This window comes from Dermochelys coriacea, chromosome 16 (genome assembly GCF_009764565.3).
Source record: "Dermochelys coriacea isolate rDerCor1 chromosome 16, rDerCor1.pri.v4, whole genome shotgun sequence".
Classification (NCBI taxonomy): Eukaryota; Metazoa; Chordata; order Testudines; family Dermochelyidae; genus Dermochelys; species Dermochelys coriacea.
The window spans coordinates 16,953,266-16,975,760 of NC_050083.1; the positions used below are offsets into that span (position 1 = coordinate 16,953,266).

At 47.5% G+C, this 22,495-nt stretch overlaps 1 long non-coding RNA gene across 1 annotated transcript; it reads left to right on the forward strand.

The window, feature by feature from the left end:
- Positions 1-1,025: 1,025 nt before the first annotated feature.
- Positions 1,026-21,643, forward strand: LOC119844246. Its single transcript, XR_005289211.2, has 3 exons — positions 1,026-1,180; positions 12,470-12,539; positions 18,954-21,643. It is a non-coding gene; the product is annotated as an uncharacterized LOC119844246 (long non-coding RNA).
- The last annotated feature ends 852 nt before the right edge of the window (positions 21,644-22,495 follow it).

Sequence of the window (22,495 nt, forward strand, 5' to 3'; positions counted from 1 at the left end):
AGTGCAACTAGTTTGCTGCGTCCACGCTAGCCTGCTGACTTCTGTTTGGCACCTTTACAATTTTGCCTCACGTTCACATTAAAGCTGTTGTGAACCATTGGAGATGCAGAGCAGCAATGCTTAGTTTGTAATGAAAGAGGTGCTGGGGCTCAAGCAATTAGGTGCTTGGGCTCAGGCAATTTTTTTTTTTTTTTTTTTTTTTTACTTTCATAACTGATGCGCCAAGCCTAGAGGTACTGGGGCTATGAACTGCCAAGCCTAGAGGTGCCTGGGCAGCCTTGCAAAGCCCCAGCACAAATTAAGCATTGCAGAGCAGTCTGGATATCTCTTCCATGACCCTCAGAAGCAGTGGATTCTGGGAGACCATTAAAGGTCACTGGTACAGGACGGTATGACTTTCTGAACTGTTCTAGTGCGGCCCACGCTGTTGATGCTGAAACAGCCCAGACTAACCTAGTGTTTAACCATGCTGAGAGCAATCTGATCCAAACGTTACATGGCATTTAGAGCACTTCTCTGTGTGGCTGTGATGTGTTTTACAGATGTGCTGGGGGGACGTGCAGGGCTCTTAGGGAAATAGACCCCACTTAGACCAACAGCAGGATTTGAATCTGGGACCTTCAACACTAAAATCATGAGCTTCTAACTCCCCTAGGCTCCTTTTGAAACCCCCACCCTTATTGGTTTAGCCGGCTGCTATAGTTGACTCATTAACCTCTTATGTGGAGCAGCCACGAGAGGGGGACAAAGACCCATGCTGAGCCAGCCTGGCTTACATAAGCATGGCAAACTTCTCTGGAGTGGGTGAAGCTCAGGCAAGAGTTCCAGGTGTACCTGGATTGCATCCTGGTAGAGTAGCTGCATTCCATTTGCTACATGCCCTGGTCTTTTGGGGAGTTGGTGGCCCTGCATAAAGCTGTTTGGCTCCACTTTCTCCAAACTGGGCATCAACCCAGCTTCTTCATAATCAGTCCAATGCGTAATCAGTGCAATCTTTTTGGGTTTGTTTTGCAAAAAGATCTCTTCCGCCTCCTGACCTCCCACCCCTCCTGACCCTGTTTTAAAGAAGCAACACTTTGGGGCAGCCATCTGTTTACTTTTTGGATTCAAGACTTGCTAAAATGTATTTCGATGGACGAAGCAACGCAGAGTAAAAGAACAGAGACTGGCCGGCTGCATGGTGAGTGGAAAATTTTTTGTTGGGACTTTCTGGAGTTTGAAGCCCTGATGATGGATGTGTGTGCAATAGATGGTAATAGCTTTATGAGTATCAAAACATAGAGCAAAAGAATAACACTCTGCCTAATAGACTGAGGAACGTATGCAGGGCAAAACCCATTCTGCTCACAAATAGATGGAAAGCAGTAGTGGTGAATGATGAATTGGCACAGGGCTCAGGTGGAGAGTTAGGTTTCTTTAATGTATTGGAAAAAATGGTATAACTAGGCGTAAAAAGAATAAACCTCCATTCTGAATAAGCAAGCCCCACATCTGCAATCAAAGTATTGCAATGCCTGAAAAAGATTGTTGGGCTAGAATGTGTTTGCACTGCTCTGCGAGAAGGTTTATCGTTGTAGCAGGTGATGTGAGTGGAGTTTAAATATCACATCATTCTGACTACTATCTTGCTTTCTTTCTCCAGGTCAGTTCTGCTGCCAATATTTAGAGCTACTAACACTAGAGAGTTACAAAAGGGGAATTTTTTCCCCTCTGGAATTTTTTTTTTTTTTTTGGCATAGTGAGGGGGCATCCTTCTATAAAAAAACGGTTTGGTCAAAGAAGTATAATTCCCACAGCAAATTTGGAAACAAAATGAAAATGTTTGTTTTGACTTCAAATGTTTCATTTTGGTGTTTTAAATTGAAAAATGTTGATTCCTTGAATTTTTGAAGTTCCCCAGCCCCAGTTCATTTTTGTCCTCATGATCCCCTGGAAAAAAGGGAAGAAGATTTTTTTAAAAAAAAAAAAAAGTATGGATGAAAACTCACTTTCATAGCTTTTACTGTTTAATTAAAAATAGGTCCCCCCCCCCAACTTCCTGTCTTCCAGATTTTCCAAATTTGGGAAACAGTTGCAAGGTATCAAGTATGAATTTCCACAATTCTGAAATGAAAAATTCTCATTTTTTTCTCCCCAAATTTGATCAAAAATAAGCCCTCCCCCCAATTTTCAATTTAGATGAAATCCTATTTTCCCATGAAAATCTTCTTGATGGAAAGTTTTCAGCCAACTCTAGTTAACAATAGAGATTTAAAGGTGAAATTTTCAAAGTTGTTTAAATGCGTGGGGAAAATCTCAGGCTGAATACTTTGAACCTGTAGCATATGAAGCTATGTACCTATCACAGCTTTGTTTTTTCTCTGCATTGCCCCTCTAGATTTCTACGTAGCCTGCCTGCCTGTCATTTTACTGGGCAGAGCTGGTGCAGAACACTACATAGGAGACATGCACACTGTGCTCTCTCGTGGAGGCTTAATTTGTGTTTGTTTCCTTCACATCCTACAGACAAAATATATGGTTCCATTGTGCATGGAACTCTGTACAGCAATCCTATGTGAAAGCAGCCTCGGGAAGTCCTGTGGGATGGCAGAAACTGGATTCTATTGGATACACCCAATTTATTTTAACAAATGTTACCTGCTCAGTGTTCCAGAATGATTGGGAGAAAATCCTTTCCCAACTCCTTCAGAAGCGATGATCACTTTAAATCGCTGGCTGTGTTGACTCTAGGAGTTCGTTAAAATCTCCCACTGTTACTACCGCTATTTCAGCTGCCCCAGTGCTCGCCCAGGTGGGCACCCCAGGCTGGACAGGGATTCTAACTACAGTGTCATCTAGCCTGGTTCAGAGCAGGTCCGTGTGACATGGGGCTGGCAGCCATTGGGACTGTGTCCAGGCTTGCACTCCTGCTGGGGCAGCGGAACCAGTGACAGCAAGAGTGGGGAGTACCAGCGACTAATGCTCTGGTACAGATGTGGCCTGTGTGTGGGGGCCAGAATTGCCCTGGCAAGCCCATCCCATGGATGCCACACAATTCTAGCGGGAGAGTGACCTGTACTGTCAGCCACATTCGGGGCAGCCCCACTGAAATCAGCTCTGTGTATTTAATCCAATGCTATTGGCAGCCAAGGAGGTGTCCAAGTTTTCCTTCTTTTTTTTTCTTTTTCCTTCTTTTTTTCTTCTCAACTACCCGTTGAGCCCGACAATCTAGCCAGCTTTCTACCCACCTTATAGTGCATTCATCCGGCCCATACATTCTTGTCAGCAAGTTAAGGAAGTATGGGCCGGATGAATGCACTATAAGGTGGGTAGAAAGCTGGCTAGATTGTCGGGCTCAACGGGTAGTGATCAATGGCTCCATGTCTAGTTGGCAGCCGGTGTCAAGTGGAGTGCCCCAGGGGTCGGTCCTGGGGCCCGTTTTGTTCAATATCTTCATAAATGATCTGGAGGATGGTGTGGATTGCACTCTCAGCAAATTTGCGGATGATACTAAACTGGGAGGAGTGGTAGATACGCTGGAGGGGAGGGATAGGATACAGAAGGACCTAGACAAATTGGAGGATTGGGCCAAAAGAAATCTAATGAGGTTCAATAAGGATAAGTGCAGGGTCCTGCACTTAGGATGGAAGAATCCAATGCACCGCTACAGACTAGGGACCGAATGGCTCGGCAGCAGTTCTGCGGAAAAGGACCTAGGGGTGACAGTGGACGAGAAGCTGGATATGAGTCAGCAGTGTGCCCTTGTTGCCAAGAAGGCCAATGGCATTTTGGGATGTATAAGTAGGGGCATAGCGAGCAGATCGAGGGACGTGATCGTTCCCCTCTATTCGACACTGGTGAGGCCTCATCTGGAGTACTGTGTCCAGTTTTGGGCCCCACACTACAAGAAGGATATGGATAAATTGGAAAGAGTACAGCGAAGGGCAACAAAAATGATTGGGGGTCTAGAGCACATGACTTATGAGGAGAGGCTGAGGGAGCTGGGATTGTTTAGTCTGCAGAAGAGAAGAATGAGGGGGGATTTGATAGCTGCTTTCAACTACCTGAAAGGGGGTTTCAAAGAGGATGGCTCTAGACTGTTCTCAATGGTAGCAGATGACAGAACGAGGAGTAATGGTCTCAAGTTGCAATGGGGGAGGTTTAGATTGGATATTAGGAAAAACTTTTTCACTAAGAGGGTGGTGAAACACTGGAATGCGTTACCTAGGGAGGTGGTAGAATCTCCTTCCTTAGAGGTTTTTAAGGTCAGGCTTGACAAAGCCCTGGCTAGGATGATTTAACTGGGACTTGGTCCTGCTTTGAGCAGGGGGTTGGACTAGATGACCTTCTGGGGTCCCTTCCAACCCTGATATTCTATGATTCTATGATTCTTGAAGGGTCATATTAAAGTTTCAAGTGGGTAGAGTTTGCACCATCTCATTCTCTGTATTACAGACTAATACTGCCTCTCCCCCTGACCTTGGGCTCTGCCAGAAGACATGCAATTGCGGTTACTGATTATTATTTGCCTCATAGGAACATGCAAGATTGGAGCTGCACTGCATTAAGCACTGTAAGAGGTCATCCCTGCCCAAAACAGCTTACAATTGAAATAGACAAGATTGATGAAGGATGGGAGGGAAAACAGAGGAAGGAAATGACTTGACCAAGGTCCTTGGCAGACCTAGGAATAGAACCCAGGTCTCCACTGTTCTAGTCGAAGCCCCAATGTACTGGGTTTCAGTAAAGTGACTTCAATACAATCATGCCACATATGCAGTTGGTAGGTATGGCACATCAACTGTACACTCTTGGTGCCTGCCTTTGGCCATATTTCTTCTACTCCACGTGAAGGAGAGAATCTAGTCAGTTGAAAAGTAGAACGATCCTGCTGATTTCCTGTGAGCTGTGGATGCCTCTCAGAGGGAAATGGACCCATAATTGAGCTGGTAGGGAGACCTGAATGAATGGCCAATCAGACTAATCCTTCAGATGAATTCCTTAGAGAAGAGTTTCTCCGCCTTGAATCATAGGTGCTGGAACCATGGGTGCTGGGCATGCTGCCACACCCCCTGGTTTGAAGTAGTAATAACAACCCAAATACAGGGTTTCCATCTTCAGCACCCCCACTATAAAAATTATTCCAGCACCACTGCCTTGAATGCCCCCACTTCCCTCCATGCTTCCCTTAAGACAGGCTTGTAATTAGTGCAAAAGGACTGCATTGAGGGCTTGAAGCATCAGGAGCCATAGACTCAAAATCCTGACAGGGTTGCATTCATCCTTTATCTTTGCAAGGTAGGTAGCTCCCCAGCTGGTATAAATTAGCATAACTTGACTGAAGTTGATGCAGCTATGTTCTGGCCTTTGAACCCCACACAGTTTCCTGGTTTTTTGAGAACTTTAGAACCCAGGTTCCATGGGACCATTCTTTTCTGTCCAGGTTTTTGTACTGCACCCATCACCATGGTATTTGAGCGTCGTCTGACAAAAAGCAAAGCAATGACATTGGCTTCTCATGTGGTTTCTTCTCCATTCCTCTCCCAATGGGTGGGTGGGGGGGAATCTCTCTCTCTCTCTCTTTGTTTTATATGGACTTTTCCTAGGGAAGGTCAGGTCAGAGGCATGGACCTGTCCTTTGGAAGGGACCTGAGAAAGCTGCGCCACCTTCGCCAATGAGCTTTGTCTTTGCAACGAATAATATTGTGTCAAAGGAGCACAGCAGAAGACTGCATTCCTGACTCTCCTGGAGTGAGAGGTGATCTCTTTGGCAGAGGCCTGGCATTGGTCATTGTTGGAAGATAGGATATGGGACTAGATGGATCTTTGGGCTGACCCAGTAGAGCTGTTCTTGAGAGACGCTGGGCCTATACCAACAAAAGCAGTGACCTGGAGGACTGAACGGGACACCGTTCTGTGCGGAGTCATTGTAGTGAGCAGATGTTGGGCTGGGTTTGGGTCTGTATTTGATCTCCAAGATGTACGGAATGGGTCTGTCTGTGAATGTTTCCCCACAACTTGGATCACCCAATATAAGCATCACCCACACTAATGTGCTGTGACTCTTTCTACCTGGGCAGGCTGCCTGCTTTTAACAAGTCCTCAATTGGGTCCTCTGTGGGGCCTGAACCCAGGACCACTGGATCCTAAAAGCACGAGCCTCTCCTATTTAAAGCAAATCCTTTCATTTAAAGAGAAGTGGAGACTTTCTTCCTCTCCCCCTTCTAACATAGCTCGAAGTCATTCGGTGAGCGCAAACTTGGAGTGCAGCACGGTCAGTGTCTGCAAAATGCTCCTCCTGACCAACCCCAGCCACCAGTCCCTGATAGGACAAGAATGTTAGCCTGTCTTCCCATCTGATTCATCCAAACCTAGGGGGACCATTCCTGGATCCTGGGCCATGTACCAGCTAATTTATAGTGTCTAACACGTATCGCTTTGGACAGGAGTCTGATGGCTCTGGTCCAAGAAGAGCACATGGATAATATTTCCTCCAGAGCGAAGAGTGAGCTGGCTGAGTGGCTGCAGCTCCTTCAGACATAGCCCTGCCTGCAGGGTTTAAGCATAGCAGTCTCTTATTCGCTCGTGATTTTAGATCTTGGGAGCCCCAGGTTCAATTCCTTGCTCCACCTCAGACATCCTCTGTGAACTTGGGCCCGTCACTTAATCTCTTTGTCCCTCATATTCCCCCAATGTAAAATGGGGATAAGAGCACTGCCCTGCCTCATAGGGTTGTTGGGAGGTGATTGGGTATTACAGTAATGGGGGGCCATATAAGTACCTTGGGTAGTGAAGCTTTCAGAGACAGAATCCAGGGAATTTCAGTTGTGATGGAACCAAACAGGAACATGGAACTTTGTCCCCTTGCTCTTCAGCAAGCTTTGGGCCTGTTCTGATTTGTATCTGGATCTGCACCCTGCAGTCTTGGCCCATCTCTGCTTTCTGTGTGTTGGGTTATAGTGGGGGGTGGGTGTGGGTTATTTTCTCCGACTGTAAAAGTTGCTTCCTTCATGTGGGCAGACTCTCAGGGGATGGGTGTAGAGTCACTTGTCTCCCATCCATTTCCCTGCCAACAGGATAATGGGACGTCTACCAGCGTGGGAGCAGTGAGGTATATAATAACTCCCAATGAGGGAAGTTAATGCTGCGGACCGAGGGTCCCAATCCAGAAGTCCCTTCCTACTCTGGAGTGTTCAAGCATGTGCTAAGTCCCATTGGATTCAGTGGGTATGTCTACCCTGCACACATAGCCTGGGCTCTGACTCGGGTTTGAGCCCAAGCCCCGCTTCCATCCATATGCAAATCAGACTTGACTTGGGTCAGCAAGTGCTCAGGACCATGGTAGGGGGGTAGAGCCCGAGTCTGACTGTGATTCTGGTCCAATCCCTGTCACTTTGCAGTGTGGACCCAAGTCGGAAGGGCTGCATAGTGCAATATGGAGAGCGTTAGCATGGCTGTGAGACACAGATTTACAGTGCAGTGTGGACGTTCAAATGCAGGCTTGGAAACACCGAGTTTACAAGCCTGGGTCCCACAGACTCGGCCTTAGTGTGCAGTGCTGACAAAACGCAATGGGACTTAAGCATCTGCTTAAAGTTAAGCACATTCTTAAGCACTTTGCTGAATTGGGGTGGACTTAGTCATGCTGAAATGTTCTGCTGGGGCCTTGCTGCTGTGGGACCTTGGCTAAGGTGACTTGTCCCAGCTGCGCTGCAGGCATGAGGAAGGATTGTTAATGAGGTCCTAGGGAGAGAAAGTGGCCTCGTGAATAGGGTAATGACCTTGAACTCAGGAGACCTGGCTCCTACTCCTGCCTGTGTGACTGTGGGCAAGTGGCTTCCTCTTTCATCCTTTGTTTGTCTTGTTTACTTAGGCTTTTTCCACACTAGCACTTTTGTCGGCAAAACTTATGTTGGTCAGGGGTGTGAAAAACACCCCCCCGCAACTGACCTAAGTTTCACTGACAGAAGCGCCAGTATGGACAGTGCTATGTTGACGGGAGATGCTCTCCTGCCGACGCAGCTACCGACGCTCATTGGGGGTGATTTAATTATGCCGGTGGGAGAGCTCTTTCCCACTGGCGTAGGGCGGCTACGCAGGAGACCTTACAGTGGCGCAGCTGCAGTGGTACAGCTCTGCCGCTGTACAGTCCATAGTGTAGACCTAGCTTTAGACTGTAAACTCTTCAGGGTATGGACTCTGTCTTACTATGTGTTTGTCCAGCACCTGGCACCAGGTGGTGTCAATCCTGATCAAGTCCTGTAAGTGCTACTACAATATAGATTACCAATAGGCAGTGGGTTAGTGCCCAGTTGGAAACTTGGGTTCATCTCCTACAGGAGGCTCACCCATTGGCAGTAACAGCACCTGCCTTCTTGGGTAAGTTCCCGGTCCCTCTTCTGAACATTCTCCATCCGGCAAACGAATGCTACAGGGCTCGGCAGACGTTCCTCTCTCATCCAGAAAGAAAATACAAGGATCCAGCGTGGAGTGCTGGGGAAGTGATTAAACTCCGTGGTGCCAGTCAACAGCAGTGCAGAATCTATTTCTCTTCCGCCTTTTTGCTGCTGGAAACTGATGGTTTTAACCCAGGCCACTGCTGTCAAGAGCAAAAGAATGCGTGACGTAATCAAAGGCTTTAGTTAAGTCAATAAACGCTCCGAGCCACCGAGCTCTTCACCCTGTCTTGATTAGCATTGTGTGGACAGGGTGCTGGGGTGTGGAATGAGAGCCAGACTGGGGAGGTGGGCTGGGGGAAGGAAGGAGCAGCGATGTGTTTGATTTAACAATGCCATCCTCCTGTTTAGGCTCCAGACCATTACCGAGAGGTGACCATGGAGCTGTAGACATGGAGGAGGATGCATACAGTTGTTCAATTGCTCCTGCTTGGAATGGCTAGGTGGTTGTTCTCTGGAGGTGGGATCCAATTAAACCCCAGCCTGTAGCACAGGGAAAACTCAGATCCAGATCTTTGTGGCATGGGCCCAGGTCTAAGAGCCAGTCTACACACATAGATTGCTCCAGTTTAACTACAGTTGGTTTTAAAGCCAGTTCTGGAATTAAGCTATCAATCTAAGGCAGGTGTAAACCGGATGTGTCAACACAGGGGTTTGCACCAGTGTAATGAAATCTATTTAAGAACCAATTTTAGTTTAACCAATGCAAGGTTTGTGTGTAGATGGGGCCTAAGGTTTCAAAGGGTAGAACCTAGCCAGCTGGCAGAAGCCTGCTTTAAACCTGTGTGCTTAAGAAAGGCAGCTAAATGGGGGTGGGACATGACTCAGCATCCCTTGAATTCTAACTGGCTCTCCGATCGACTCGTGATTTTTAGGCAAGTCCACTAACCCAGTGGTTCTCAACCTTTCCAGACTACTTTACCCCTTTCAGGAGTCTGATTTGTCTTCTGTATCCCCAAGTTTCACCTCAGTTTAAAAACTACCTGCTTACAAAATCAGACATAAAAATTAAAAAATGTCACAGCACACTGTTACTGACAAATTGCTGACTTTTGCATTTGTACCATAAACTTATAAAATCAATCAATTGGAATATAAATATTGAACTTATATTTCAGCCTATAATATATAGAGCAGTAATAACAAGTCATTGTATGAAATTTTAGTTTGTACTGATTTCGCTAGTGCTTTTTATGTAGCCTGTTGTAAAACTAGGCCAATCTCTGGATGAGTTGATATACCCCCGGAAGACCTCTGTGTACCTGCAGGGGTATGTGTACCCCTAGCTGAGAACCTCTGCCCTAACCTACAGCTCTTTACAATGCTCAAGATCTGGTTTCCAGTCTCTAAAGCAGAACTGATAATAATTCACAGGGTAAAGTCAGGATTAATTAGCTATTGGGTCAAATTAATCACTCATTTGCAACTGTGTGGCTCTGCTGAAGTCAATGGAGTCTATGGACTACCTGCTGAATGCAGGCAGGGGATTTGAGCCAAGGTTTACAGAGCACTTTGAAAATGTTTTTAAATGCTCTGTATAGTACAACTTGCATTATATAGACCTTCATTATCCCAAACAGGAGCAGGCTTCTCAAATGCCTCTTCATCACACTTCACGTTCCCTTAAGGCTTGTCACAGGGGGACATCCAGGAAAATTAATCCAGATTACCTAAAGGTCTGAATTTGAAGTGGCATAGTTAAACCGTAGATGCTGCTGTTCAGAATTAAAGTGGGCTAACTTCAGTTTAGTTTAATTCACTTGCAAAGTGAATTAGGCTAAACTGAAGTTAGCCCACTTTAATTCTAAATGAGGGTGTTCACACAGGGGTTTAAGGTAGTTTAATTAATTCACTTCAAATTCACACCTTCAATTAATTCGAATTAACTTTCCTGGAGATCACTGTGTAGACAAGCCGCAATACAAAACCTCTCAGCTTTCTGGAGCTCTTTGACTATTTCCAAATAGGGAACCTACAGAAATGCTCCCTTTCTGATGGGCGAGTAGAATAGAAGAGCCCGGAAGATCTGGATTCAAAGCCTGTTTCTGAGTTTGTTCCTTGTCCCCAGTTCTCTTCCTTCCTGCCAGAAAACCACCCGCTAACTGGCATTTCTCTTTAGGATATGCCCTGGCTGATCTGTGGAATGCAGGATTGGCCTAGCAGGGGGGCTGCAGGTCAGGACTGGGGTGCATTCGCTGTGCAGCATGGAGGTGCAGGGCTGGAACAGCAGGCAGTGCTGGAGGTCTGGACAGTGGCAGGGCTGTGTGTCTGCCTGGCTTTGGCCAGGCCTATCAGCCCCTCACATTCACAGGCACTAAATTCACTCCCACAACGTGTTTATCGATTTTTTTTCTTCCTTCATAAAAACAACCGAACCCAACCCTCTCCTCCTCGCCACCTCCCCTTGCCAGCGTGAGGACGTGAGGAGACAGGCTCCCCCGTAAACAATGACCGTGTGTCTGACTTCAAGGGCTAATGTCATGCTCCAGCCATTCTGTTTGGCTTGCTTTAATTGGGTTCCCTTCTGTCCTGTCCTATGCTAATTAGCGAGGATAATGGATCAGCCTGGAACAGCGGTGGCTTTCCTCTCTGAGCGGCTTTCAGATTGTTACTCCTTCTGCGCGCATACCAGCTAGGGAATAAAACGTAGTAATTGAATAGACTTTGATTCAATTGCTTGTGCACTTCACGCTTCCCCTAATCAGCAGCAGAGCGGCTTGTCCTACTTTCTGGTCTGTGCTTATCTCTTGAAGCGACCTAATACTTGTTAGGCTTCCCTCCTGGGCTGTGTGATTGTTCTTCGCCTTTACCCACAAGCCGGTGAGACTAGAGGGAGACTGGGAAGTTGGAAAATTCACACTAGAAGTACCATGAATGTAGCTTCTTGTGTGCAATTTACCTACAGAGCTTTCCGCATCCCTTCACCCACAGAACTGACCATGAAAAGACTGTAATGGGCCTGATCCCAAACCCAGGACAGTCAATGGGAGTTTTTCCATTGACTTCACTGGGCTTTGGATCAGGCCCTAAATGAAGAGCTATGGATGAGGGTTTTTTTTTTTTAAGAAGTGGTTTTCCGTGTGTGATGGTAATAGGTTCTTTGTGGACTGGGTAGAAATAATGCTGAGCTGCATCATAATGCTGTTTATGTGGACACAAATCATCGGGAAGGGGTGTTTTGGGATGGAATCTGGGAATGAATTCCCCATGCATCCTCCCCCCACACCTACTCCCAGCCCTCCTCCGGCATAATCAATAGACACAGCAAAGGTGGTTGAAAATGGGAGAGCAGGGTGAGGAGAATTCATGTTTTCACTCTGAAAAGTCCTCACTAGAGCTTTTTTTTTAGGGGTGTTTTTGGCCTGGAAAGTGAAAATTTTCACACAAAAATGATGGGATGGTCAAAAAATGTTTTTCGACAACAAAAAAAAAGAAGAAATGTCAAGTTAAAAAAATATTTTTTGTGGTTGGAAAAAAAAAAGCATTTTATTTTAACTTTCCCTCCTCCCTCCCCATTTTTTCCTAGGTAGAGAAAACAAAAGTAACCAATGAAGAGGGGTTATTTTCCTTTTTCCCCACCAAAGTGATTTCCCCCCAAAATGTTGAACCTTTTTGAAAAACTTTTCATCAAAATATATGTCCCTGCGACCTGCTCCAGGCTTTGTCTGGTGGGGTTGGAAAGGCTGGCAGCATCAGTGGGGCTCATGCTTGATGGCGGTTATAATTTTCTCTTTTTACATTGTCCACGTTTACTGCTGGTGCCACAAGAAAGCAGGGCCAATTCTCAAACAAAGAACTTTGCAAACTCCTGGGCAGTGTGTTGCTGGGACCGGGGCCTGCACAAGGTGGGAAGGGCTTTCAGTACATGACGGCAGAGCTGGAAAGGAGGGAGTGTTTATCTGAAGAGGCAGTGTGGCCTAGTGGATAGTCCCTTGGTCTGGGAAGCAGGAGTCTTGTGTTCTTGTCTCAGCTCTGAGTTGGTGTGTGACCTAGGATAAGTCAGGTCTCCTCTCTCTGCTTTATTTGAATAAAAGGACTACTGGAACCGACCTTCCTTGAGGAAATTTTGAGATCCTTGCTGGATGTACCCGTCTGAAGTGCCAGGTATCACTTTGTTACAGCCCTGCCCTCTTCCCCTTCCCCAGGGGCCAATTTCAACACTGCATGCATTGCATCTTGACCATGGCAATATTGCGCACCACTTCTCTTTTAACACTATCCAGCAGCGCATTTGATGTGTAATACAGCCAGAGCCAAAGTGGTCGATGCAGGGTGAGGGACACTATCAGTGGGTGAGGGGAGAAGAGGCAGCATGCAGAGTCCTGATTGATCAGATAGCTAATGGCACCTGGTAATGCTGATGGATGACATGGGGGAGCCAGAGCAGTCACCTGGGATGCAGTGAGCATAAGGCCATCCATCACTCGGTGTGCTACATACTGTACTTGTCTCACGCACGGTCTCTCTCTCTCTTTTTTTTTTTTTTTTTTTTTTTTAAAACCTTTCCTTAAAGCAAGGGAAGCTCTGGGCATCTCAGTGTATGCAAACACCCTCTGTTGGGCAAAACCTTTCCCTCCACATTCTATCCCTGGGCGAAACCCTCCCAATTGGGAGAGACAGCATGGTGTAGTAGCTAGAACACTGGACTGGGAGTTAGGAGAAGCAGACTCCGCTGTGTGACTTTGGGCAAGTTGTAGCACTGCTCTGTGCCTCAGTTTCCCCGTGTGTCACGTCGGGGTGAGGCTGTCTCACTGTGCAGGAATATTGTGAAACTGACTCCAGTAACGTTTACACGCTGCTGTGTGATCCTCAGATCTGCGACAGAAGCACAGAGTATTGGAGCCAGCTCTCCTGCATCTGGGCAGCGCTGCTCTGGGCGCTTTCCTGTAAAAGGGGGCACCCGCTGACTACACTTTGCATCCAAAAAAGCTTAAAAGCATGAAAAAAAAATCCAGGGTAGGGAGCTGCAAAGGCCCCAAGAGTAGCTGCTTTTCCATATTGCACGAGCAGCACATGTTGTTTTGATTATCTGCTCCTCCTGGCCAGCCGGCCTCTGTCTGGAGATTGGGAGCTGAACACTGGAGCCAGTGGAAAACTAGCGAGCAATTTGGGAAAACCTTGGATGGTCCTTGAAACCGTTCGGGCCTGCTCCAGCCCAGCCATGTGCACTCACGGCAGGGTGGGGACTGGGTCACTTATGGTCACTGTCTTTCACAATATGTTCTGTATAGTAGGGGGAGAAACTGGGATGGCAGTAAAGCAGAAACCATAGCCAGTGCCTGAGAGAGGGGTCCTGGCCCTAGTTCTGCGGAATGAGAAGTATTTCGCACTGGAGTATCTGCAGCACTATAGCAGGCAAAAAAGAGTCTAGGGTGTCCTCTTCCTGTTTTCTCCCCTCCATTCCCATATGGTGCACTGCTCCCTCATGTGTGTGTTTCCTGTGGCAGCAAGCCCCAAAGTGACATATTCCAGTGTCTTAAGCTTCTGTGTAGGGGGAGGTAGCAGTTCATGTGTGCGTGGGAGGTCAGGGACTTGTCTTTGGACTGGAGAAGAAGTGAAGAGCAAGTTCAGGGGAAGAATAATAATAGCAAATTAGAAAAGCAATAATGGATTTTTACCAGGAAACTTTAATTCAACCATGCGAGCATGCTGGAGGAACACGTTCCAGTGCTGAGCCATTTATAGAAATTCCACCCCGGCAGGCTACAGAGTGACAACTCACGCTGCCAATGAAAAACAAGAGAAGCATGAAAGCATCAGAACAACTTTCGTTGGCCAGTCTTGGGGATGGGACACGTTGAACTAGTAACTTCCGGGAACTGAGAAATGCTCTTACATGAGTTGTGTGTGCGCGTGCGGGGATGGCGGGCTGAGAGAGGATGAATGAACTGGAAATGTAGAGGGGCAGTGGCCTTGTGAAGACCTGAGAAGAGTTAGCCTGGTGTTGGTGGAAGGAGAGGAATGTGCCAGGGTACAAAAGTCAGATGTGGGTAGATGGGCCAAAATGGTCAACTTCTCCTCCTCCTCCTCCTCCTCCTGTCCTGAAATGTGACTATGTCAAGGCAGTCCCCAGTTGCCTCTGGGAGTGTCTACAAGTCTTTGCGGATCTTACTTCCCAGGCTATCCCGACCTGAGGATCCTAGCAGGACAAGAAACAGGGCCTGATTCGCCTTGGCTCTGCACCTTGGATGGAAATTGACAGCAGTGCAAAGTGGGGCTGAAATGCTACCAAATCGGCATTGCACCATTTTGCACAGGTGTAAGTGACAGCAGGAGGCGTAGGGTGCTGGACAATCGGGGCTATGGATTCTAATCTAGCTGCAGCGCGCTCAGCACACTTGTAGCACCAGGGTCTGTCTTGCCCCATGAGTTGTTACCCTTATGGAATGTGATTCCTGAGACTGAAAGAGTTGGCAACGCTCCTCCTTTGGGTCACACAGTCACCATTTTCTGGCCGGAAGAGCTTGTTATGATAATCTGGTCTGACCTCCCGCATAACACGGGCCTGAGAATTTCATCCAGGGCTTCCAAACATCAAGCTCATAACTTGTGGTTGAGCTGGAGCCTATCTCTTAGAAAGGCATCCAGTCTTGATTTAAAGACACCAAGTAAGGGAGACTCCACCATCTCCCTTGGTCAGTTGTTCCAATGGTTAATTACCCTCACCATATATCTAATCCGAATTTGTCTAGCTTCAGCTTATGGCCAGTGGAGCTCGCTTTCTTTGTCTGCTAGACTGAAGAGCGCCCTGATCTCAGAAATCCTCTCCCTATGCAGGTACTTGTAGACCATGATCTTAGCCTTCTCTTTTTGTTGAGCTCCTGTAGTGCTCACTGCAAGGCAGGCTCCTGCTTTCAGTTACAGCCACTATTGCTGGCAGATGGGCAGGCATCTGGACATTTCAAGAAGAGTCTGCAGGAGAGACTACAAGGAGTGATAGGGGGAAGTGGCCTGTGTGGTACATGGAATTCCTCTTCTCCCCACTCATTTCTCCTTTCCTCTGATTTTTTTTTTCTTCCTTCTCTCCTTCCTGTGCAGAGCTGTGATGAGCCTGACCTGGAACTCCTAGTTCCAGCATGACACACCACATCACAGCACTGGTGTGAAGACGCTCTGTCGCTGTTGCGTTAGGGTGCAACGTCTATAGCTCAGCCACGCAAGGTCGTCTTGCAGCATTGCAGGCCGCATTGCTACAGGGTGGTGCAGGGCGATGTTGATCCATTGTCTGAGATTGTACCTGCTAGCACCCTGTACACTGCCCAAGATCAACACTGCCAACGCTCCATGTCACGTCTCCCTGCCGGTTAGGATGTGTCTACACCAGCGGTTCTCAACCTGTGGCCCAGTCAGCACACAGGTGTGACCCATGTGACATCCTCAGGGCCATACGGGTAGTATTGGATGTGGCCCACAATGATAAATAGGTTGAGAACCACTGGTCTACACTGCATTCAAAAGATTGATTTGATCTTGCTAGTTTGAATAATAGTAGTAACGAAGCTGCAGCAGCAGGGGCTAGCAGCTTGAGTGCATATCCAGGCTTCCAGGCAGACTTGTGCTGCTTTGGCTTCACTGATATTGTTATTTCAGCTAGCTAGTCCAAAGCTAGCTTGGTATTTCTACATGTGCTGCAGATGCACCTTTGATTGCGGTGTAGACATAACCTTAGCCATTAGTCTTTTACCATTCACTCACAATGACATGCAACATTTTAACGACTGTCATTGCCTATTAAGACCTAAAGCAGGGATGCCATCATTAAGTTTCAGAGTTAACGGGTTGCCAAGAGTAGCAGAGCCGGGGAGCTGTTCCCTCTCTGAGCCATTGCTTCAGTCTGTCTGCAGACTCATGAAGATGGCGCTTGCATCCATTTAAACTCAGCTCATATTTGGAAAGTTATCTTTGCAACTACAAAGGATAAGAATTTACTTTAAAAATAAAATGAAAGCTTAGATTCTGCAGAATCCTAATATGCCACAGAGGCCACATAAAGGCATCAAATGAGGGTTTGAGCCCTCAAGCTGCTCTAGAGGTATAAAGATTAATTTAAACAATACTTTTGTATTTTTCTAAAGCGAGCTCAATTCAACTACACAAACAGCTCTGAAGAGACCTTAAGCAACAGTCTATTATGACTCCATAATCTATGTTTTCATTCCTTGCCACCTGCCTTTGAACATATGCAGCTTGTCAGCTGTTTTAGTGATTTTGAAATGAAGCTGATTTTTCTTTTTGCGGGGAGTGCTGGATTTCTTTTTTCCTTAGGACAAAAATCTTCCCCCAAATTCCTGAGAACTCTGCTGTCTAGTTCTCCCTTTACTATGTGTATTTTTTCCAATTAATATGATTTAAACACACACACATACACACAAAACATATCATTTCCTTGATTTAATATCAGCCACTTATGGCTCTCAGGCTGTTAACTTCATCACCATTTCTTCCAAGAAAGACCTTAGTAAAATAAACTAACATCCCAGCATACCAGAGCGAAACTCAGACAATAGAACAGACCATTATAACTCTTCCATGACATTAAAAATGTGACCAATAACGTATTCAACCAAAGATGTCCATTAGCCCAAGCCCTTAGCAACGTTACCTTATCCCTCTGTGTGGAAAAAGCTAAAGCTCCTGTCACACATGTCCTCTAAAATATCTAACCACTTGTTGTACATCTGCTGATGGATACCAACTGGAAAGGAGATTAGCACTCAGACTCTTGCTCTGGGCTGTCTGCCCTTCCTAATGAGGAACAGATTGAAACGCTTGTCTGTTTTAAAGTGTGGTGCTGTACCTCGAGCACCGAACAGAGCAAATAGCAAAACCCAGAGGGTTGGGCAGGCGTGGAATGGATTGTTTGGATGCCAGGGCACATACCAGTGTTATTTAAACAATAGCTGACAGCCCGTCAGTGTTGCTGTCTGGCTTCCAGGACTAACAGGCAGGTGGGCATCTGCGTGTGGCTTGTGTGGTACTGGCCCTATCGGGCTTCTTGAGTTTGGGCCTTGACCCTACAGGTCCTTAGAGGGTGTCCAGTAGGAAGTTCAAGCAAGGTGTAGCCCTCCAATTTTCTCGGAGGATAAAGAAAGGGCAGGGCATGCAGCAAGTTGGGGCAGGGCATGAGCAGAGAATGGGTGTGTCGGTGGAGACATGGGTTTTGGCACCATGCTCACGAGGCACACTCCTCCTCTGAACCCCTACTCCTGCTCCTGCAAGGGAGTAACCCGGAGCACTGTTCTCACTCCTGCAGGGTCAGGCTGTCCTGGTTACCTTGCAGCATTCGGTGTCTGTGCGAGGCAGAATAAAATCCTTCGGGGACGTCCATGCTGCAAGGGAAGGTGTGTTTGTAGCACGGTTAGCTGCACTGGTGCTAGCTTTCATCTGCTTAACTCGGGTAACAATAACGGTGTAGACGTGGCGGTATGGTCTTCAGCCCAGGCTAGCAACCTGAGTATGTCTCCAGGCTCCCCAGCAGGTTGAACGTGTGCGGCTAGACCGTGCTGCCATGTCTCCTGTTGTTACCCTTGTTAGATTACCCTGCCTACCAGTGCTACATTCACACCTTCACTGGCAATGTAGACATAGACATACCCTTAGCCTGAGCTCTTCTTCTGAAAGTTAGCCCGGCTCCACCTTGAATTCCTGAAGCTAAGCAGTGGCTGACCCTGCTGAACCGCCCCCATCAGAAATCACAAGCAAAAATCAACTTGGGGGTGTGTTTTTCTTTTGAATCATTGTTTGTAACCCTTTCCCTCTTTTTTTTTTCTTTTCTTTTCTTTTTTTTCCCTGTTGGGATCTAAAATGTTTCTTGAGAGCTTTCCCTGTGTGCTGGGGCTTGTGCCTGTTTTGTGCAGAGCGGGGTTTGGTAAAGACCTGTAGTGGCTATAAAGGAAGAAAAACATTTCCCTCTCCTAATGCAAAGGCAGATGGATATCTGTGCAGAGCCCTAAGCAAGGTCAGTGGAACCAGCCCAGACTATGCAGTAGAAATCTGGTTTTCAGTGAAAATATTTTTTTCCCTCCAGTATCTTCCTGCTGGTTGGGGAAAGTGACATGGGCATGAGTAATCTGCACCTCACACCTGCATTTATCTGGGACCGCCCCAGCGGCTACTGGATTGTCCCACTCATTGGGTGCCTATGATATAGTGGTATCAGCTTTCATGTTTGTGGGTAGGGTGACCAGATAGCAAGTGTAAAAAATCGGGGGTGGGAGTGGGGGGGGGGTAATAGGTGCCTATATAAGAAAAAGCCCCCAAAAATCGGGACTGTCCCTATAAAATCAGGACATTTGGTCACCCTATTTTTGGGTGTGAACTTGTCACCAACTGCCTGCGGCTAGGAAGAAATTTCCATTATGGGCAGTTTATGGCAAAATTGCGCAGTTCGGAAGTTTGACATATTCCCAGTGCTTGCCACTGATCGAGACGAGATACTGGACTATATGAAGCATTGGTCTGAGCCAATATGGCAAGTCCTGTAACCCGGAGTTGTTAATTTTTTATCTGTTACTGTAGTGCCCAGAGGCCCCCAACCAAGATCTGAGCTCCATTACGCCAGGTGCTGTTCGTACATGTGGTGAGAGACAGTCCCGGCTCCAAACACAGAGGAAGAGACTTCTCTGAGTGTGGCAGAACCAAAACCAGACCCCATTGTGGGGTAAAGCCTTCTGAGTCCCGGTCCAGCCGCCACACTCGCACTGAATGGGCAAGACTGTCTTCTGCAGTGGGCCTTCGCTTCAAGTGGAAATGCTAACAATGAAACAATAGCTGCCTGGGTACTCTTTAACTGCCTCTTTTACTCCTCCCTTCACCCCGCCTCCTGCCGCCACCCAGGCACGGTGAACCCAAGGAAACTGTCAAAACACCTTGCAGAGTCATTGAATTTGATCTGATTTTATCTTTCTGTGATGTCACTGTGTTACATGTATCAAGCCTTGGCACTTCTTTTCCTCCGGGACTATGTGCCTGGTACTTATTGGTGTTGGCTTCTCCGTGGGAGTTCGACAGGGCCCGGTGAGCGCTGATTGACTGGTGGAGGTTTTTGCCATGCAGGCACCTGGTAAAGCCTTGTGGGGTAAAGCACGGAGGCTCCATTGATGTGCGGTTTTCCAGCAGCAGTGGACCGGGCCTGAAGCCTCTCATGCTTTCCAGGGCTGGGCAGGACACACACGACATTCGACGTCGAAGACCTTGTGCGGAATTGTTGAGCGCTGCCGTGGCTTGGGGGAATGAAGCATAAAGCCCAGTGCCAAGCCCACCAGGAACGGTGGAGACCAAGGTGCGACTCCTCCCGTTTCTGTAGCAGGCCTCGGAACAGAGCGGGGCAATAAGCCCCGTCTGCAACAACCCGGCAGGCGTTTTTCCACACACGCTGCCGATCGCGGTGGAAGCGATGCGAGTTCTGTCAGCAAAGCCTTGGAGCAGCAGAGCACACGCTCCCCCTCTCCAGCTCAGGCAGCAGGCCTGGGACCCATAGACCATATGTGGATTCATCGTTTATTATATTACAGGCTCCTTAAGTGCTTTGTCTCTTGGCAAGATCCCAGGCCAGGAATGTTAACATTTTTCTGTGGGCTAATTCCTGAGGGCCCTGGGCCAGTCCAACGCTGGCCTTCTCCCTCCTCTCCACCATTGGCTCTTATTTTATTTTATGTTTCTTTTCATCGGTGGTTGAATTGAAAATTAAGATGTGCTGGGCCCTAATCCCAAATAAAAATGCCAATACTTTCCCTCTGGGGCCCTTTATTTAACTTCCTAGGCAGACTGTGTACATTACAGCCGTGCGTGTGTTATATACACACACAGTGGAAGGGGCTGTGTGCCTCAGCTCTGACCTGCCTTTAATGCTGGCTCTGAGGAGCCTGCAGAAGGAGCTCGGTTTTATTTTCTGGGTGGGAGTGGGGAGGGGAGGGCAGGGGCATTTGTTCCAGGTTCAAAAGAGCCTGTTTCCAGCCCTCAGGTGGGAGATTGGGTGAACTAAAATAACACTCCCTAGCTCTCATGCTTTTCATCTGGAGATCTCAAAGTGCTTTACAGAGATGGCTGGTATCATTATTCCCATTGTACAGATGGGGAAACTGAGGCACTGAGCGGTGAAGTGAGTTGCCCACGGTCACCCAGCCCTGGGAAGAGAACCCAGGTCTCCTGAGTCCCAAGGAAGTGCTCCAGTCACTGCCCCAAGATGCAGTATTATTCCCATGACTGCCCAGAAACTGACTCCCACATCAAGCACAGAATAATCCACAGAGACCTGCCAAAAGATTTGGTGGCACCTCTGAAGCTGCAGGCTGGGAAGGAGGGTGCTCGGTGAAGCAGAGATAATTAGTTCATGTTGCTGTTCTGCGCTGACTGATGCTACCTGGGTCTCCCCTGCCCGCCCTGACCAAGCACTAAGACACTGGGGACGTGGGCTGGGTTTTGTGGCGTGGATGGTCTTGGCTTGGAGCTGCTGCCCTGGAGGGCTCTGGGCCAAAGTGGATTGATGCAGTCACTGCTGACCAGAATGGGGAAAGGCTGCTGCCTGTTTGGAGTGGTGCTAGCTGATCCAGATTTCTGACCATCCGCCAGACCTGCAAACCTAGCTCCACTTTGGGAGCAAACGAGAGTGGTTGGAGAGTGTAAGTTGCAGACATCTAAGTAGCACTAAAATATATGTATGGGGATTATTCTTAAGGGGAGGGAGGGGCACCGCTGCTAAATGAATTACCAGGGCAGTCAAAGATTCTGCCTTAGTGGCGGGGGAGGATGGACTTGATGACTTCTCAAGGTCCCTTGCTGCCCAACATTTCTAGGGTGGCCTAGCTTGGCATCCTTGAACATTCCTAAGCGTGTGGTATGTGGGGCACATGTTCCCTTCAGCCCATGGGCCTGGACAAAACCAGGCATGGCTTGGTTTGGAATTGGCAAAGATGCAGCAGCTTGGATTTGGTTTGGCAAACAGGTGAGTTGCAGGATGGGAGCAGAGAGGAAGGGGTGTCTTGGATTTGGGTCAATCTAACTGGAAACCCAGCATTCTGGGGCATGGCTGGGATACATGCTGCTGGTGTTGGCCCATTTCTCTTTTACAGACACTTCATAGGGTTTAGCTGTGACCCTGTTCGGGACAACTCTGAGTTTTGCTACCTTTAAACGTGTTCGGTGGGACAAACGTCTCAAGTAATACTTTAAAAATAATAATAATTAATAAAAAAAAAAAAAAGCAAACCACGTTGGTAGCTGTGATTTTATTGTCCCGGTCCCCAAAGTTATTTCAGGACACTAATGACTCCAGGCCCTACCTTACGGATGCAGGGTGCCCTATCAAAACTGAGTTCAGCCTGAGGAAACCAGGATGGGTGATCATCCGGGCCTGGGACAAGATAGGTGCCTAATTGCTGGGCTTGCTTTGTGTCTCAGTGTGAAATCCCCAATTTCCCCTCCCCACCACTGTGTGCTTCCAAGTGTTCACAAATCATCAGCCAGGCCCCCAAAATCACGAGATTGCCTTTAAAAAGCATGAGATTTTATCAAGCCCATACATTTGGGGTTCTCTGTCTTCTAGCTTTTGAGCCTTAGGGGTCACATTTTCAAGATTTTCTCCGCACTCGGATGGCCTAGAAACTTACTTAAAAAAATCTGAAAGCTTTTGTATTTAGTAACTGACTCCAGGAGCTGGGGATTTAAGAACTCCACCAAATATCACAAAACTTGGTCCTTCACCTCTTGTTCTTTTGCTTGGAGCTCCCCAAGCCTGATAAGACAAGGGAGTTCTGAGCAATGGGTGTTCCTGCTTTGATACATTCTATGTGTCCAGACAGACTGGTGCAATTCAGCTGTCATTGGGCTTAGCCAGTCAGCAGAGTTGTCCCCATTAGGTGGCTGGATTTGTAGGGTCAGATTCAGACCTGATGTAATTAGGTGCAGCAATATTGAACTCCAGACCTGATATAAGCGGGTGCAACACTATGAACTACAACCTATCGTGTAAGCGCTGAGAAAGAATTGGGATGTTGGCGATCCAAAGACAGCAGCTTTAGCGGTAGTCCAAGAGGGATCTTCCCTCTTCCAAAGCCAGCAAG